This window comes from Oncorhynchus nerka, linkage group LG17 (genome assembly GCF_034236695.1).
Source record: "Oncorhynchus nerka isolate Pitt River linkage group LG17, Oner_Uvic_2.0, whole genome shotgun sequence".
Taxonomy (NCBI): domain Eukaryota; kingdom Metazoa; phylum Chordata; class Actinopteri; order Salmoniformes; family Salmonidae; genus Oncorhynchus; species Oncorhynchus nerka.
Window position 1 is genome coordinate 7,585,374 of NC_088412.1, and position 21,615 is coordinate 7,606,988.

Here is a 21,615-nt window from a genome sequence, read left to right on the forward strand (position 1 = left end):
CCACCATCACCACCACCATCATCACCACCATCAACATCATCACCACCATCACCACCATCACCACCACCACCATCATCATCACCACCATCACCACCAACATCATCACCACCATCACCACCATCACCACCACCACCATCACCACCACCACCATCACCACCACCACCACCACCATCATCATCACCACCATCACCACCATCATCACCACCACCAACATCATCACCACCATCACCACCATCACCACCATCACCACCACCACCACCACCATCACCACCACCACCATCATCATCACCACCACCAACATCATCACCACCATCACCACCATCACCACCATCATCACCACCACCAACATCATCACCACCATCACCACCATCACCACCATCATCACCACCACCACCATCACCACCATCACCACCATCACCACCATCACCACCACCACCACCATCACCACCACCATCACCACCATCATCATCACCACCACCAACATCATCACCACCATCACCACCATCACCACCATCATCACCACCACCAACATCATCACCACCACCAACACCATCACCACCATCATCACCACCACCAACATCATCACCACCATCACCACCATCACCACCACCACCATCATCATCACCACCACCAACATCATCACCACCATCACCACCATCACCACCACCACCAACATCATCACCACCACCAACATCATCACCACCATCACACACACAGGGTTTATTATGTGTGTCTGTAAAATCAGGACTGTATTTGAAATAAAGAAATATGCAGAAACTTCCCTCCCCTCCATGTGTCTCATGTCTTCACTAAGCCTCCACCCTAAACTATTATTAGCCTTCTGGCTTTCTAGCACGAGAGGAAGAGGGAGAGAGACAGATAGGGAGAGAGACAGAGAGGGGGAGAGGGAATGAGAGAGAGAGAGAGGAAGAGAGACAGAGAGGGAGAGAGAGGGAGAGAGGGGGGGAGGGAATGAGAGAGAGACAGAGAGAGAGAGGGGGAGGGAATGAGAGAGAGAGAGAGAGAGAGAGAGAGAGAGAGAGAGAGAGAGAGAGAGAGAGGGGGAGAGAGACAGAGAGGGGGAGGGAATGGGAGAGAGACAGAGAGAGAGAGGGGAGAGGGAATGGGAGAGAGACAGAGAGAGAGGGGAGAGGGAGAGAGAGAGACCGAGAGAGAGGGGGAGAGGGAATGGGAGAGAGACAGAGAGGGAGAGAGATGGAGAGAGGGAGTGAGGGAGAGGGAGCGAGGTGAAAAGGAAATAGGAAGGTAAGTAAGATGAGCGTAAAGAGAGGAAATTATGGAGGGAATAGAGGGAAGAAGCCGAGGGACAGAGGGAGAGAGCGAGAGAAGAGGGAGGAGGGAGAGAGCGAGAGAAGAGGGAGGAGGGAGAGAGCGTGAGAAGAGGGAGGAGGAAGGAGGGAGAGAGCGAGAGAAGAGGGAGGAGGGAGAGAGCGTGAGAAGAGGGAGGAGGAAGGAGGGAGAGAGCGAGAAAAGAGGGGGGAGGGAGAGAGCTAGAGAAGAGCGAGGATGGAGAGAAGAGCGAGGAGGGAGAGAGCGAGAGAAGAGGGAGGAGAGAGAGAGCGAGAGAAGAGGAGGGAGGGAGAGAGCCAGAGAAGAGTGAGGATGGAGAGAAGAGGGAGGAGGGAGAGAGAGGGGAGGGTGGTCATGTGAATATAGGCCAGTGAATCAATGGGAGTTAGGTTTATCAAGAGGAGAAGATGGAGATATAAATAGGAATGGAGACAGATGGAGACTGTAACTGACATAGTGGAGGATACAGGGACACAGACATAGTGGAGGATACAGGAAGGATACAGGGACACAGACATAGTGGAGGATACAGGGACACAGACATAGTGGAGGATACAGGAAGGATACATGGACACAGACATAGTGGAGGATACAGGGACACAGACATAGTGGAGGATACAGGGACACAGACATAGTGGAGGATACAGGGGCACAGACATAGTGGAGGATACAGGAGGATACAGGGACACAGACATAGTGGAGGATACAGGAAGGATACAGGGACACAGACATAGTGGAGGATACAGGGACACAGACGTAGTGGAGGATACAGGAACACAGACATAGTGGAGGATACAGGGACACCGACATAGAGGAGGATACTGGAAGGTTACAGGGACACAGACATAGTGGAGGATACAAGGACACAGACATAGTGGAGGATACAGGAAGGATACAGGGACACAGACATAGTGGAGGATACAGGGACACAGACATAGTGGAGGAATACAGGTACACAGACATAGTGGAGGATACAGGAAGGATACAGGGACACAGACATAGTGGAGGATACAGGAAGGATACAGGGACACAGACATAGTGGAGGATACAGGGACACAGACATAGTGGAGGATACAGGAAGGTTACAGGGCCACAGACATAGGGGAGGATACAGGGACACAGACATAGTGGAGGATACAGGAACACAGACATAGTGGAGGATACAGGAACACAGACATAGTGGAGGATACAGGAACACAGACATAGTGGAGGACACAGGAAGGATACAGGAACACAGACATAGTGGAGGAATACAGGAAGGATACAGGGACACAGACATAGTAGAGGATACAGGAAGGATACAGGAACACAGACATAGTGGAGGAATACAGGAAGGATACAGGAACACAGACATAGTGGAGGAATACAGGAAGGATACAGGGACACAGACATAGTGGAGGATATAGGGACACAGACATAGTGGAGGAATACAGGAAGGATACAGGGACACAGACATAGTGGAGGATACAGGAAGGATACAGGGACACAGACATAGTGGAGGATACAGGAAGGATACAGGGAACACAGACATAGTGGAGGATACAGGAACATAGACATAGTGGAGGATACAGGAAGAATACAGGGACACAGACATAGTGGAGGATACAGGAAGGATACAGGGACACAGACATAGTGGAGGATACAGGGAGGATACAGGGACACAGACATAGTGGAGGATACAGGGACACAGACATAGTGGAGGAATACAGGAAGGATACAGGGGCACAGACATAGTGGAGGAATACAGGAAGGATATAGGGACACAGGCATAGTGGAGGATACAGGGACACAGACATAGTGGAGGAATACAGGAAGGATACAGGGACACAGACATAGTGGAGGATACAGGAAGGATACAGGGACACAGACATAGTGGAGGATATAGGGACACAGACATAGTGGAGGATACAGGGTACACAGACATAGTGGAGGATACAGGGAACACAGACATAGTGGAGGATACAGGAACACAGACATAGTGGAGGAATACAGGAAGGATATAGGGACACAGACATAGTGGAGGATACAGGAAGGATACATGGACACAGACATAGTGGAGGATACAGGAAGGATACAGGAACACAGACATAGTGGAGGATACAGGGACACAGACATAGTGGAGGATACAGGTAACACAGACATAGTGGAGGATACAGGGACACAGACATAGTGGAGGATACAGGGACACAGACATAGTGGAGGATACAGGGACACGGACATAGTGGAGGATACAGGGAGGATACAGGAACACAGACATAGTGGAGGATACAGGAAGGATACAGGCACACAGACATAGTGGAGGATACAGGGACACAGACATAGTGGAGGAATACAGGAAGGATACAGGGCCACAGACATAGTGGAGGATACAGGAACACAGACATAGTGGAGGATACAGGAAGGATACAGGGCCACAGACATAGTGGAGGATACAGGAAGGATACAGGCACACAGACATAGTGGAGGATACAGGAACACAGACATAGTGGAGGATACAGGAAGGATACAGGGAACACAGACATAGTGGAGGATACAGGGACACAGACGTAGTGGAGGATACAGGGACACAGACATAATGGAGGATACAGGAAGGATACAGGCACACAGACATAGTGGAGGATACAGGAACACAGACATAGTGGAGGATACAGGAAGGATACATGGACACAGACATAGTGGAGGATACAGGAAGGATACAGGACCACAGACATAGTGGAGGATACAGGGACACAGACATAGTGGAGGATACAGGGAACACAGACATAGTGGAGGATACAGGGACACAGACATAGTGGAGGATACAGGGACACAGACATAGTGGAGGATACAGGGACACGGACATAGTGGAGGATACAGGGAGGATACAGGGACACAGACATAGTGGAGGATACAGGAAGGATACAGGCACACAGACATAGTGGAGGATACAGGGACACAGACATAGTGGAGGAATACAGGAAGGATACAGGGCCACAGACATAGTGGAGGATACAGGAACACAGACATAGTGGAGGATACAGGAAGGATACAGGGCCACAGACATAGTGGAGGATACAGGAAGGATACAGGCACACAGACATAGTGGAGGATACAGGAACACAGACATAGTGGAGGATACAGGAAGGATACAGGGAACACAGACATAGTGGAGGATACAGGGACACAGACGTAGTGGAGGATACAGGGACACAGACATAATGGAGGATACAGGAAGGATACAGGCACACAGACATAGTGGAGGATACAGGAACACAGACATAGTGGAGGATACAGGAAGGATACATGGACACAGACATAGTGGAGGATACAGGAAGGATACAGGACCACAGACATAGTGGAGGATACAGGGACACAGACATAGTGGAGGATACAGGGAACACAGACATAGTGGAGGATACAGGGACACAGACATAGTGGAGGATACAGGGACACAGACATAGTGGAGGATACAGGGACACTGACATAGTGGAGGATACAGGGAGGATACAGGGACACAGACATAGTGGAGGATACAGGAAGGATACAGGCACACAGACATAGTGGAGGATACAGGGACACAGACATAGTGGAGGAATACAGGAAGGATACAGGGCCACAGACATAGTGGAGGATACAGGAACACAGACATAGTGGAGGATACAGGAAGGATACAGGGCCACAGACATAGTGGAGGATACAGGAAGGATACAGGGCCACAGACATAGTGGAGGATACAGGGACACAGACATAGTGGAGGATACAGGAACACAGACATAGTGGAGGATACAGGAAGGATACAGGGCCACAGACATAGTGGAGGATACAGGAAGGATACAGGGACACAGACATAGTGGAGGATACAGGAACACAGACATAGTGGAGGATACAGGAACACAGACATAGTGGAGGATACAGGAACACAGACATAGTGGAGGATACAGGGACACAGACATAGTGGAGGATACAGGGAACACAGACATAGTAGAGGATATAGGAAGGATACAGGAACACAGACATAGTGGAGGATACAGGGACACAGACATAGTGGAGGATACAGGGGCACAGACATAGTGGAGGATACAGGAACACAGACATAGTGGAGGAATACAGGGACACAGACATAATGGAGGATACAGGAAGGATACAGGCACACAGACATAGTGGAGGATACAGGAACACAGACATAGTGGAGGATACAGGAAGGATACAGGGAACACAGACATAGTGGAGGATACAGGGACACAGACGTAGTGGAGGATACAGGAACACAGACATAGTGGAGGATACAGGCAGGATACAGGGAACACAGACATAGTGGAGGAATACAGGAAGGATACAGGGACACAGACATAGTGGAGGATATAGGGAACACAGACATAGTGGAGGAATACAGGTACACAGACATAGTGGAGGATACAGGGAACACAGACATAGTAGAGGATATAGGAAGGATACAGGAACACAGACATAGTGGAGGATACAGGGACACAGACATAGTGGAGGATACAGGGGCACAGACATAGTGGAGGATACAGGAGGATACAGGAACACAGACATAGTGGAGGATACAGGGAGGATACAGGAAGGATACAGGAACACAGACATAGTATAGGATACAGGAAGGATACAGGGACACAGACATAGTGGAGGATACAGGGACACAGACATAGTGGAGGATACAGGGCACACAGACATAGTGGAGGATACAGGGAGGATACAGGAAGGATACAGGAACACAGATATAGTGGAGGATACAGGAAGGATACAGGGAACACAGACATAGTGGAGGATACAGGAAGGATACAGGAACACAGACATAGTGGAGGATACAGGGAACACAGACATAGTGGAGGATACAGGAAGGATACAGGGACACAGACATAGTGGAGGATACAGGAAGGATACAGGGACACAGACATAGTGGAGGATACAGGGAACACAGACATAGTGGAGAATACAGGGAGGGTACAGGAAGGATACAGGGCCACAGACATAGTGGAGGATACAGGGACACAGACATAGTGGAGGATACAGGAAGGATACAGGGACACAGACATAGTGGAGGATACAGGGACACAGACATAGTGGAGGATACAGGGAGGATACAGGAAGGATACAGGGCCACAGACATAGTGGAGGATACAGGGCCACAGACATAGTGGAGGAATACAGGAAGGATACAGGAACACAGACATAGTGGAGGATACAGGAAGGATACAGGGAACACAGACATAGTGGAGGATACAGGGAACACAGACATAGTGGAGGATACAGGAAGGATACAGGGACACAGACATAGTGGAGGATATAGGGACACAGACATAGTGGAGGATACAGGGAACACAGACATAGTGGAGGATACAGGGAACACAGACATAGTGGAGGATACAGGGAACACAGACATAGTGGAGGATACAGGAACACAGACATAGTGGAGGAATACAGGAAGGATACAGGGAACACAGACATAGTGGAGGAATACAGGAAGGATATAGGGACACAGACATAGTGGAGGATACAGGAAGGATACATGGACACAGACATAGTGGAGGATACAGGAAGGATACAGGATCACAGACATAGTGGAGGATACAGGGACACAGACATAGTGGAGGATACAGGGACACAGACATAGTGGAGGATACAGGGACACAGACATAGTGGAGGATACAGGGGACACAGACATAGTGGAGGATACAGGGACACAGACATAGTGGAGGATACAGGGAGGATACAGGGACACAGACATAGTGGAGGATACAGGGACACAGACATAGTGGATGATACAGGAGGGATACAGGCACACAGACATAGTGGAGGATACAGGGACACAGACATAGTGGAGGAATACAGGAAGGATACAGGGCCACTGACATAGTGGAGGATACAGGAACACAGACATAGTGGAGGATACAGGAAGGATACAGGGCCACAGACATAGTGGAGGATACAGGAAGGATACAGGGCCACAGACATAGTGGAGGATACAGGGACACAGACATAGTGGAGGATACAGGAACACAGACATAGTGGAGGATACAGGAAGGATACAGGGCCACAGACATAGTGGAGGATACAGGAAGGATACAGGGACACAGACATAGTGGAGGATACAGGAAGGATACAGGGCCACAGACATAGTGGAGGATACAGGAAGGATACAGGGCCACAGACATAGTGGAGGATACAGGGACACAGACATAGTGGAGGATACAGGAACACAGACATAGTGGAGGATACAGGAAGGATACAGGGCCACAGACATAGTGGAGGATACAGGAAGGATACAGGGACACAGACATAGTGGAGGATACAGGTACACAGACATAGTGGAGGATACAGGAACACAGACATAGTGGATGATACAGGAGGGATACAGGCACACAGACATAGTGGAGGATACAGGGACACAGACATAGTGGAGGAATACAGGAAGGATACAGGGCCACTGACATAGTGGAGGATACAGGAACACAGACATAGTGGAGGATACAGGAAGGATACAGGGCCACAGACATAGTGGAGGATACAGGAAGGATACAGGGCCACAGACATAGTGGAGGATACAGGGACACAGACATAGTGGAGGATACAGGAACACAGACATAGTGGAGGACACAGGAAGGATACAGGGCCACAGACATAGTGGAGGATACAGGAAGGATACAGGGACACAGACATAGTGGAGGATACAGGAACACAGACATAGTGGAGGATACAGGAACACAGACATAGTGGAGGATACAGGGACACAGACATAGTGGAGGATACAGGGGCACAGACATAGTGGAGGATACAGGGACACAGACGTAGTGGAGGATACAGGAACACAGACATAGTGGATGATACAGGGACACAGACATAGGGGAGGATACAGGGAGGATACAGGGACACATACATAGTGGAGGAATACAGGAAGGATACAGGGACACAGACATAGTGGAGGATACAGGGACACCGACATAGAGGAGGATACAGGAAGGATACAGGGACACAGACATAGTGGAGGAATACAGGAAGTATACAGGAACACAGACATAGTGGAGGATACAGGGACACAGACATAGTGGAGGATATAGGGAACACAGACATAGTGGAGGAATACAGGTACACAGACATAGTGGAGGATACAGGGACCACAGACATAGTAGAGGATATAGGAAGGATACAGGAACACAGACATAGTGGAGGATACAGGGACACAGACATAGTGGAGGATACAGGGGCACAGACATAGTGGAGGATACAGGAACACAGACATAGTGGAGGAATACAGGGACACAGACATAGTGGAGGATACAGGAAGGATACAGGCACACAGACATAGTGGAGGATACAGGAACACAGACATAGTGGAGGATACAGGAAGGATACAGGGACCACAGACATAGTGGAGGATACAGGGAACACAGACATAGTGGAGGATACAGGGAGGATACAGGAAGGATACAGGAACACAGATATAGTGGAGGATACAGGAAGGATACAGGGAACACAGACATAGTGGAGGATACAGGAAGGATACAGGAACACAGACATAGTGGAGGATACAGGGAACACAGACATAGTGGAGGATACAGGAAGGATACAGGGACACAGACATAGTGGAGGATACAGGAAGGATACAGGGACACAGACATAGTGGAGGATACAGGGACACAGACATAGTGGAGGATACAGGAAGGTTACAGGGCCACAGACATAGGGGAGGATACAGGGACACAGACATAGTGGAGGATACAGGAACACAGACATAGTGGAGGATACAGGAACACAGACATAGTGGAGGATACAGGAACACAGACATAGTGGAGGATACAGGAACACAGACATAGTGGAGGACACAGGAAGGATACAGGAACACAGACATAGTGGAGGAATACAGGAAGGATACAGGGACACAGACATAGTAGAGGATACAGGAAGGATACAGGAACACAGACATAGTGGAGGAATACAGGAAGGATACAGGAACACAGACATAGTGGAGGAATACAGGAAGGATACAGGGACACAGACATAGTGGAGGATATAGGGACACAGACATAGTGGAGGAATACAGGAAGGATACAGGGACACAGACATAGTGGAGGATACAGGAAGGATACAGGGACACAGACATAGTGGAGGATACAGGAAGGATACAGGGAACACAGACATAGTGGAGGATACAGGAACATAGACATAGTGGAGGATACAGGAAGAATACAGGGACACAGACATAGTGGAGGATACAGGAAGGATACAGGGACACAGACATAGTGGAGGATACAGGGAGGATACAGGGACACAGACATAGTGGAGGATACAGGGACACAGACATAGTGGAGGAATACAGGAAGGATACAGGGGCACAGACATAGTGGAGGAATACAGGAAGGATATAGGGACACAGGCATAGTGGAGGATACAGGGACACAGACATAGTGGAGGAATACAGGAAGGATACAGGGACACAGACATAGTGGAGGATACAGGAAGGATACAGGGACACAGACATAGTGGAGGATATAGGGACACAGACATAGTGGAGGATACAGGGTACACAGACATAGTGGAGGATACAGGGAACACAGACATAGTGGAGGATACAGGAACACAGACATAGTGGAGGAATACAGGAAGGATATAGGGACACAGACATAGTGGAGGATACAGGAAGGATACATGGACACAGACATAGTGGAGGATACAGGAAGGATACAGGAACACAGACATAGTGGAGGATACAGGGACACAGACATAGTGGAGGATACAGGTAACACAGACATAGTGGAGGATACAGGGACACAGACATAGTGGAGGATACAGGGACACAGACATAGTGGAGGATACAGGGACACGGACATAGTGGAGGATACAGGGAGGATACAGGAACACAGACATAGTGGAGGATACAGGAAGGATACAGGCACACAGACATAGTGGAGGATACAGGGACACAGACATAGTGGAGGAATACAGGAAGGATACAGGGCCACAGACATAGTGGAGGATACAGGAACACAGACATAGTGGAGGATACAGGAAGGATACAGGGCCACAGACATAGTGGAGGATACAGGAAGGATACAGGCACACAGACATAGTGGAGGATACAGGAACACAGACATAGTGGAGGATACAGGAAGGATACAGGGAACACAGACATAGTGGAGGATACAGGGACACAGACGTAGTGGAGGATACAGGGACACAGACATAATGGAGGATACAGGAAGGATACAGGCACACAGACATAGTGGAGGATACAGGAACACAGACATAGTGGAGGATACAGGAAGGATACATGGACACAGACATAGTGGAGGATACAGGAAGGATACAGGACCACAGACATAGTGGAGGATACAGGGACACAGACATAGTGGAGGATACAGGGAACACAGACATAGTGGAGGATACAGGGACACAGACATAGTGGAGGATACAGGGACACAGACATAGTGGAGGATACAGGGACACGGACATAGTGGAGGATACAGGGAGGATACAGGGACACAGACATAGTGGAGGATACAGGAAGGATACAGGCACACAGACATAGTGGAGGATACAGGGACACAGACATAGTGGAGGAATACAGGAAGGATACAGGGCCACAGACATAGTGGAGGATACAGGAACACAGACATAGTGGAGGATACAGGAAGGATACAGGGCCACAGACATAGTGGAGGATACAGGAAGGATACAGGCACACAGACATAGTGGAGGATACAGGAACACAGACATAGTGGAGGATACAGGAAGGATACAGGGAACACAGACATAGTGGAGGATACAGGGACACAGACGTAGTGGAGGATACAGGGACACAGACATAATGGAGGATACAGGAAGGATACAGGCACACAGACATAGTGGAGGATACAGGAACACAGACATAGTGGAGGATACAGGAAGGATACATGGACACAGACATAGTGGAGGATACAGGAAGGATACAGGACCACAGACATAGTGGAGGATACAGGGACACAGACATAGTGGAGGATACAGGGAACACAGACATAGTGGAGGATACAGGGACACAGACATAGTGGAGGATACAGGGACACAGACATAGTGGAGGATACAGGGACACTGACATAGTGGAGGATACAGGGAGGATACAGGGACACAGACATAGTGGAGGATACAGGAAGGATACAGGCACACAGACATAGTGGAGGATACAGGGACACAGACATAGTGGAGGAATACAGGAAGGATACAGGGCCACAGACATAGTGGAGGATACAGGAACACAGACATAGTGGAGGATACAGGAAGGATACAGGGCCACAGACATAGTGGAGGATACAGGAAGGATACAGGGCCACAGACATAGTGGAGGATACAGGGACACAGACATAGTGGAGGATACAGGAACACAGACATAGTGGAGGATACAGGAAGGATACAGGGCCACAGACATAGTGGAGGATACAGGAAGGATACAGGGACACAGACATAGTGGAGGATACAGGAACACAGACATAGTGGAGGATACAGGAACACAGACATAGTGGAGGATACAGGAACACAGACATAGTGGAGGATACAGGGACACAGACATAGTGGAGGATACAGGGAACACAGACATAGTAGAGGATATAGGAAGGATACAGGAACACAGACATAGTGGAGGATACAGGGACACAGACATAGTGGAGGATACAGGGGCACAGACATAGTGGAGGATACAGGAACACAGACATAGTGGAGGAATACAGGGACACAGACATAATGGAGGATACAGGAAGGATACAGGCACACAGACATAGTGGAGGATACAGGAACACAGACATAGTGGAGGATACAGGAAGGATACACGGGAACACAGACATAGTGGAGGATACAGGGACACAGACGTAGTGGAGGATACAGGAACACAGACATAGTGGAGGATACAGGCAGGATACAGGGAACACAGACATAGTGGAGGAATACAGGAAGGATACAGGGACACAGACATAGTGGAGGATATAGGGAACACAGACATAGTGGAGGAATACAGGTACACAGACATAGTGGAGGATACAGGGAACACAGACATAGTAGAGGATATAGGAAGGATACAGGAACACAGACATAGTGGAGGATACAGGGACACAGACATAGTGGAGGATACAGGGGCACAGACATAGTGGAGGATACAGGAGGATACAGGAACACAGACATAGTGGAGGATACAGGGAGGATACAGGAAGGATACAGGAACACAGACATAGTATAGGATACAGGAAGGATACAGGGACACAGACATAGTGGAGGATACAGGGACACAGACATAGTGGAGGATACAGGGCACACAGACATAGTGGAGGATACAGGGAGGATACAGGAAGGATACAGGAACACAGATATAGTGGAGGATACAGGAAGGATACAGGGAACACAGACATAGTGGAGGATACAGGAAGGATACAGGAACACAGACATAGTGGAGGATACAGGGAACACAGACATAGTGGAGGATACAGGAAGGATACAGGGACACAGACATAGTGGAGGATACAGGAAGGATACAGGGACACAGACATAGTGGAGGATACAGGGAACACAGACATAGTGGAGAATACAGGGAGGGTACAGGAAGGATACAGGGCCACAGACATAGTGGAGGATACAGGGACACAGACATAGTGGAGGATACAGGAAGGATACAGGGACACAGACATAGTGGAGGATACAGGGACACAGACATAGTGGAGGATACAGGGAGGATACAGGAAGGATACAGGGCCACAGACATAGTGGAGGATACAGGGCCACAGACATAGTGGAGGAATACAGGAAGGATACAGGAACACAGACATAGTGGAGGATACAGGAAGGATACAGGGAACACAGACATAGTGGAGGATACAGGGAACACAGACATAGTGGAGGATACAGGAAGGATACAGGGACACAGACATAGTGGAGGATATAGGGACACAGACATAGTGGAGGATACAGGGAACACAGACATAGTGGAGGATACAGGGAACACAGACATAGTGGAGGATACAGGGAACACAGACATAGTGGAGGATACAGGAACACAGACATAGTGGAGGAATACAGGAAGGATACAGGGAACACAGACATAGTGGAGGAATACAGGAAGGATATAGGGACACAGACATAGTGGAGGATACAGGAAGGATACATGGACACAGACATAGTGGAGGATACAGGAAGGATACAGGATCACAGACATAGTGGAGGATACAGGGACACAGACATAGTGGAGGATACAGGGACACAGACATAGTGGAGGATACAGGGACACAGACATAGTGGAGGATACAGGGGACACAGACATAGTGGAGGATACAGGGACACAGACATAGTGGAGGATACAGGGAGGATACAGGGACACAGACATAGTGGAGGATACAGGGACACAGACATAGTGGATGATACAGGAGGGATACAGGCACACAGACATAGTGGAGGATACAGGGACACAGACATAGTGGAGGAATACAGGAAGGATACAGGGCCACTGACATAGTGGAGGATACAGGAACACAGACATAGTGGAGGATACAGGAAGGATACAGGGCCACAGACATAGTGGAGGATACAGGAAGGATACAGGGCCACAGACATAGTGGAGGATACAGGGACACAGACATAGTGGAGGATACAGGAACACAGACATAGTGGAGGATACAGGAAGGATACAGGGCCACAGACATAGTGGAGGATACAGGAAGGATACAGGGACACAGACATAGTGGAGGATACAGGAAGGATACAGGGCCACAGACATAGTGGAGGATACAGGAAGGATACAGGGCCACAGACATAGTGGAGGATACAGGGACACAGACATAGTGGAGGATACAGGAACACAGACATAGTGGAGGATACAGGAAGGATACAGGGCCACAGACATAGTGGAGGATACAGGAAGGATACAGGGACACAGACATAGTGGAGGATACAGGTACACAGACATAGTGGAGGATACAGGAACACAGACATAGTGGATGATACAGGAGGGATACAGGCACACAGACATAGTGGAGGATACAGGGACACAGACATAGTGGAGGAATACAGGAAGGATACAGGGCCACTGACATAGTGGAGGATACAGGAACACAGACATAGTGGAGGATACAGGAAGGATACAGGGCCACAGACATAGTGGAGGATACAGGAAGGATACAGGGCCACAGACATAGTGGAGGATACAGGGACACAGACATAGTGGAGGATACAGGAACACAGACATAGTGGAGGATACAGGAAGGATACAGGGCCACAGACATAGTGGAGGATACAGGAAGGATACAGGGACACAGACATAGTGGAGGATACAGGAACACAGACATAGTGGAGGATACAGGAACACAGACATAGTGGAGGATACAGGGACACAGACATAGTGGAGGATACAGGGGCACAGACATAGTGGAGGATACAGGGACACAGACGTAGTGGAGGATACAGGAACACAGACATAGTGGATGATACAGGGACACAGACATAGGGGAGGATACAGGGAGGATACAGGGACACATACATAGTGGAGGAATACAGGAAGGATACAGGGACACAGACATAGTGGAGGATACAGGGACACCGACATAGAGGAGGATACAGGAAGGATACAGGGACACAGACATAGTGGAGGAATACAGGAAGTATACAGGAACACAGACATAGTGGAGGATACAGGGACACAGACATAGTGGAGGATATAGGGAACACAGACATAGTGGAGGAATACAGGTACACAGACATAGTGGAGGATACAGGGACCACAGACATAGTAGAGGATATAGGAAGGATACAGGAACACAGACATAGTGGAGGATACAGGGACACAGACATAGTGGAGGATACAGGGGCACAGACATAGTGGAGGATACAGGAACACAGACATAGTGGAGGAATACAGGGACACAGACATAGTGGAGGATACAGGAAGGATACAGGCACACAGACATAGTGGAGGATACAGGAACACAGACATAGTGGAGGATACAGGAAGGATACAGGGACCACAGACATAGTGGAGGATACAGGGAACACAGACATAGTGGAGGATACAGGGAGGATACAGGAAGGATACAGGAACACAGATATAGTGGAGGATACAGGAAGGATACAGGGAACACAGACATAGTGGAGGATACAGGAAGGATACAGGAACACAGACATAGTGGAGGATACAGGGAACACAGACATAGTGGAGGATACAGGAAGGATACAGGGACACAGACATAGTGGAGGATACAGGAAGGATACAGGGACACAGACATAGTGGAGGATACAGGGAACACAGACATAGTGGAGGATACAGGGAGGATACAGGAAGGATACAGGGACACAGACATAGTGGAGGATACAGGGACACAGACATAGTGGAGGATACAGGAAGGATACAGGGACACAGACATAGTGGAGGATACAGGGACACAGACATAGTGGAGGATACAGGGAGGATACAGGAAGGATACAGGGACACAGACATAGTGGAGGATACAGGGCCACAGACATAGTGGAGGAATACAGGAAGGATACAGGAACACAGACATAGTGGAGGAATACAGGAAGGATACAGGGACCACAGACATAGTGGAGGATATAGGGCCACAGACATAGTGGAGGAATACAGGAAGGATACAGGAACACAGGCATAGTGGAGGAATACAGGAAGGATACAGGGAACACAGACATAGTAGAGGATACAGGAACACAGACATAGTGGAGTATACAGGAAGGATACAGGAACACAGACATAGTGGAGGATACAGGGACACAGACATAGTGGAGGAATACAGGAAGGATACAGAAACACAGACATAGTGGAGGATACAGGGACACAGACATAGAGGAGGATACAGGGACACAGACATAGAGGAGGATACAGGAAGGATACAGGTACACAGACATAGAGGAGGAATACAGGAAGGATACAGGGACACAGACATAGTGGAGGATACAGGAACACAGACATTGTGGAGGAATACAGGAAGGATACAGGGAACACAGACATAGTGGAGGATACAGGGAACACAGACATAGTGGAGGATACAGGAAGGATACAGGGACACAGACATAGTGGAGGATACAGGAAGGATACAGGGACACAGACATAGTGGAGGAATACAGGAAGGATACAGGAACACAGACATAGTGGAGGATACAGGAAGGATACAGGGACACAGACATAGTGGAGGATACAGGAAGGATACAGGGACACAGACATAGTGGAGGATACAGGGACACAGACATAGAGGAGGATACAGGGACACAGACATAGAGGAGGATACAGAAAGGATACAGGGACACAGACATAGTGGAGGATACAGGGACACAGACATAGAGGAGTTTACAGGGACACAGACATAGAGGAGGATACAGGAAGGATACAGGGACACAGACATAGAAGAGGAATACAGGAAGGATACAGGGACACAGACATAGTGGAGGATACAGGAACACAGACATAGTGGAGGAATACAGGAAGGATACAGGGAACACAGACATAGTGGAGGAATACAGGAAGGATACAGGAACACAGACATAGTGGAGGATACAGGAAGGATACAGGGACACAGACATAGTGGAGGAATACAGGAAGTATACAGGAACACAGACATAGTGGAGGATACAGGGACACAGACATAGTGGAGGATATAGGGAACACAGACATAGTGGAGGAATACAGGTACACAGACATAGTGGAGGATACAGGGACCACAGACATAGTAGAGGATATAGGAAGGATACAGGAACACAGACATAGTGGAGGATACAGGGACACAGACATAGTGGAGGATACAGGGGCACAGACATAGTGGAGGATACAGGAACACAGACATAGTGGAGGAATACAGGGACACAGACATAGTGGAGGATACAGGAACACAGACATAGTGGAGGATACAGGAAGGATACAGGGACCACAGACATAGTGGAGGATACAGGGAACACAGACATAGTGGAGGATACAGGGAGGATACAGGAAGGATACAGGAACACAGATATAGTGGAGGATACAGGAAGGATACAGGGAACACAGACATAGTGGAGGATACAGGAAGGATACAGGAACACAGACATAGTGGAGGATACAGGGAACACAGACATAGTGGAGGATACAGGAAGGATACAGGGACACAGACATAGTGGAGGATACAGGAAGGATACAGGGACACAGACATAGTGGAGGATACAGGGAGGATACAGGAAGGATACAGGGCCACAGACATAGTGGAGGATACAGGGACACAGACATAGTGGAGGATACAGGAAGGATACAGGGACACAGACATAGTGGAGGATACAGGGACACAGACATAGTGGAGGATACAGGGAGGATACAGGAAGGATACAGGGACACAGACATAGTGGAGGATACAGGGCCACAGACATAGTGGAGGAATACAGGAAGGATACAGGAACACAGACATAGTGGAGGAATACAGGAAGGATACAGGGACCACAGACATAGTGGAGGATATAGGGCCACAGACATAGTGGAGGAATACAGGAAGGATACAGGAACACAGACATAGTGGAGGAATACAGGAAGGATACAGGGAACACAGACATAGTAGAGGATACAGGAACACAGACATAGTGGAGTATACAGGAAGGATACAGGAACACAGACATAGTGGAGGATACAGGGACACAGACATAGTGGAGGAATACAGGAAGGATACAGAAACACAGACATAGTGAAGGATACAGGGACACAGACATAGAGGAGGATACAGGGCACACAGACATAGAGGAGGATACAGGAAGGATACAGGTACACAGACATAGAGGAGGAATACAGGAAGGATACAGGGACACAGACATAGTGGAGGATACAGGAACACAGACATTGTGGAGGAATACAGGAAGGATACAGGAACACAGACATAGTGGAGGATACAGGAACACAGACATAGTGGAGGATACAGGAAGGATACAGGGACACAGACATAGTGGAGGATACAGGAAGGATACAGGGACACAGACATAGTGGAGGAATACAGGAAGGATACAGGAACACAGACATAGTGGAGGATACAGGAAGGATACAGGGACACAGACATAGTGGAGGATACAGGAAGGATACAGGGACACAGACATAGTGGAGGATACAGGGACACAGACATAGAGGAGGATACAGGGACACAGACATAGAGGAGGATACAGAAAGGATACAGGGCCACAGACATAGTGGAGGATACAGGGACACAGACATAGAGGAGTTTACAGGGACACAGACATAGAGGAGGATACAGGAAGGATACAGGGACACAGACATAGAAGAGGAATACAGGAAGGATACAGGGACACAGACATAGTGGAGGATACAGGAACACAGACATAGTGGAGGAATGCAGGAAGGATACAGGGAACACAGACATAGTGGAGGAATACAGGAAGGATACAGGAACACAGACATAGTGGAGGATACAGGAAGGATACAGGGACACAGACATAGTGGAGGATACAGGGACACAGACATAGAGGAGGAATACAGGAAGGATACAGGGACACAGACATAGTGGAGGATACAGGGACACAGACATAGTGGAGGAATACAGGAAGGATACAGGGACACAGACATAGTGGAGGATACAGGGAACACAGACATAGTGGAGGATACAGGAAGGATACAGGGACACAGACATAGTGGAGGATACAGGGACACAGACATAGTAGAGGATACAGGGACACAGACATAGTGGAGGATACAGGGTCACAGACATAGTGGAGGATACAGGAACACAGACATAGTGGAGGATACAGGGAACACAGACATAGTGGAGGCTACAGGAAGGATACAGGAACACAGACATAGTGGAGGATACAGGGACACAGACATAGTGGAGGATACAGGGACACAGACATAGTGGAGGATACAGGGACACAGACATAGTAGAGGATACAGGGACACAGACATAGTGGAGGATACAGGGACACAGACATAGTGGAGGATACAGGAACACAGACATAGTGGAGGATACAGGGAACACAGACATAGTGGAGGATACAGGAAGGATACAGGAACACAGACATAGTTGAGGATACAGGGACACAGACATAGTAGAGGATACAGGAACACAGACATAGTGGAGGATACAGGGACACAGACATAGTAGAGGATACAGGGACACAGACATAGTGGAGGATACAGGAAGGATACAGGAACACAGACATAGTCGAGGATACAGGGACACAGACATAGTAGAGGATACAGGGACAGAGACATAGTGGAGGATACAGGTACACAGACATAGTGGAGGATACAGGAAGGATACAGGGACACAGACATAGTGGAGGATATTGGGACACAGACATAGAGGAGGAATACAGGAAGGATACAGGGACACAGACATAGTGGAGGAATACAGGAAGGATACAGGAACATAGACATAGACAACGGCCAAATTCACTGAACAAAACATAAAATACAGATTCTGCAGAAACCATTCCCGTCGCACATACACCTGTCTGCAAGGAGAATGTCTTCTGCAGTTTAGTACCTCCCCATCTCTGTTGACAACAAGATGCTGCAAATTGCTTTGCCGACTAGAATTATATTGCAAATACCCAAATCATTTTCATCTACAAAATTGCACGACTCATCTGGTTGAATTGTTAGCCTTGGTATAAACTAGAAAAATTACATGATCTAACCTTTTATTGCAGTGGGATCAATCAGGGTCACACAGAGCATTTCTTTTTAGTCTTAAACAAATCAACTTTGAAACAAAAGTATCCAACTCACACACATGGCTATGGGCTTAAACAAAGAAGCCACCTGTACCATGCCAGATATAGAGCTGAATTACATGTAGAGTTTGCAACCCAACATTAGACTTTATATATATTTATATTTATCACAGAAGACTGAAAGATAACACAACGGTTAAACATAGAAACACCAGATTTTCGGCAAAAAAAAAAAAAAAAAAATAAATGTTGATCAAATATGATCATAACATTCCATCCATGAGGCCGCCAGGTCATTTGACTACCAGAATTATGACATCAGCAAGCTACCGGGCTTGTGAGATCAGCTCACTCCGCTGATGGTTGCACTGTACCTACGGCAGACGATGATCAGTAAACAGACAGAACCTGAATACCACCAAATAACACTAAAACACGACAGAGACTGAATACCACTAAATAACACTAAAACACGACAGAGACTGAATACCACTAAATAACACTAAATAACACTAAAACACGACAGAGACTGAATACCACTAAATAACACTAAAACACGACTGAGATTGAATACCACTAAATACCACTAAATAACACTAAAACATGACAGAGACTGAATACCACTAAATAACCCTAAAACACAACAGATTGAATACCACTAAATAACACTAAAACATGACTGAGATTAAATACCACTAAATAACACTAAAACACGACTGAGATTGAATACCACTAAATAACACCAAAACACAACAGACTGAATACCACTAAACAACAGTACATAACCCTAAAACACGACTGAGACTGAATACCACTAAATACCACTAAACAACACTAAAACACGACTGAGATGGAATACCACTAAATAACACTAAATAACCCTAAAACATGACTGAGATTGAATACCACTAAATAACACTAAAACACGACTGAGATTGAATACCACTAAATACCACTAAATAACACTAAAACACGACTGAGATTGAATACCACTAAATACCACTAAAACATGACAAAGACTGAATAACACTAAAGACAGAGAATGAATACCACTAAATAACACTAAAACACGACAGACACTGAATACCACTAAATAACACTAAAACACGACAGAGACTGAATACCACTAAATACCACTAAATAACACTAAAACACAACAGATTGAATACCACTAAATAACACTAAAACACGACTGAGATTGAATACCACTAAAAAGCACTAAAACACAACAGACTGAATACCACTAAACAACAGACAGAGACTGAATACCACTAAATAACACTAAAACACGACAGAGACTGAATACCACTAAATACCACTAAAACATGACAGAGACTGAATACCACTAAATAACACTAAAACACGACAGAGACTGAATAACACTAAAGACAGAGACTGAATACCACTAAAAAACACTAAAACACGACAGACACTGAATACCACTAAATAACACTAAAACACAACAGAGACTGAATACCACTAAATAACACTAAAACACGACAGAGACTGAATACCACTAAATACAACTAAAACATGACAGAGACTGAATAACACTAAAGACAGAGACTGAATACCACTAAATAACACTAAAACACAAAAGACTGAATACCACTAAATAACCCTAAAACACAACAGAGACTGAATACCACTAAA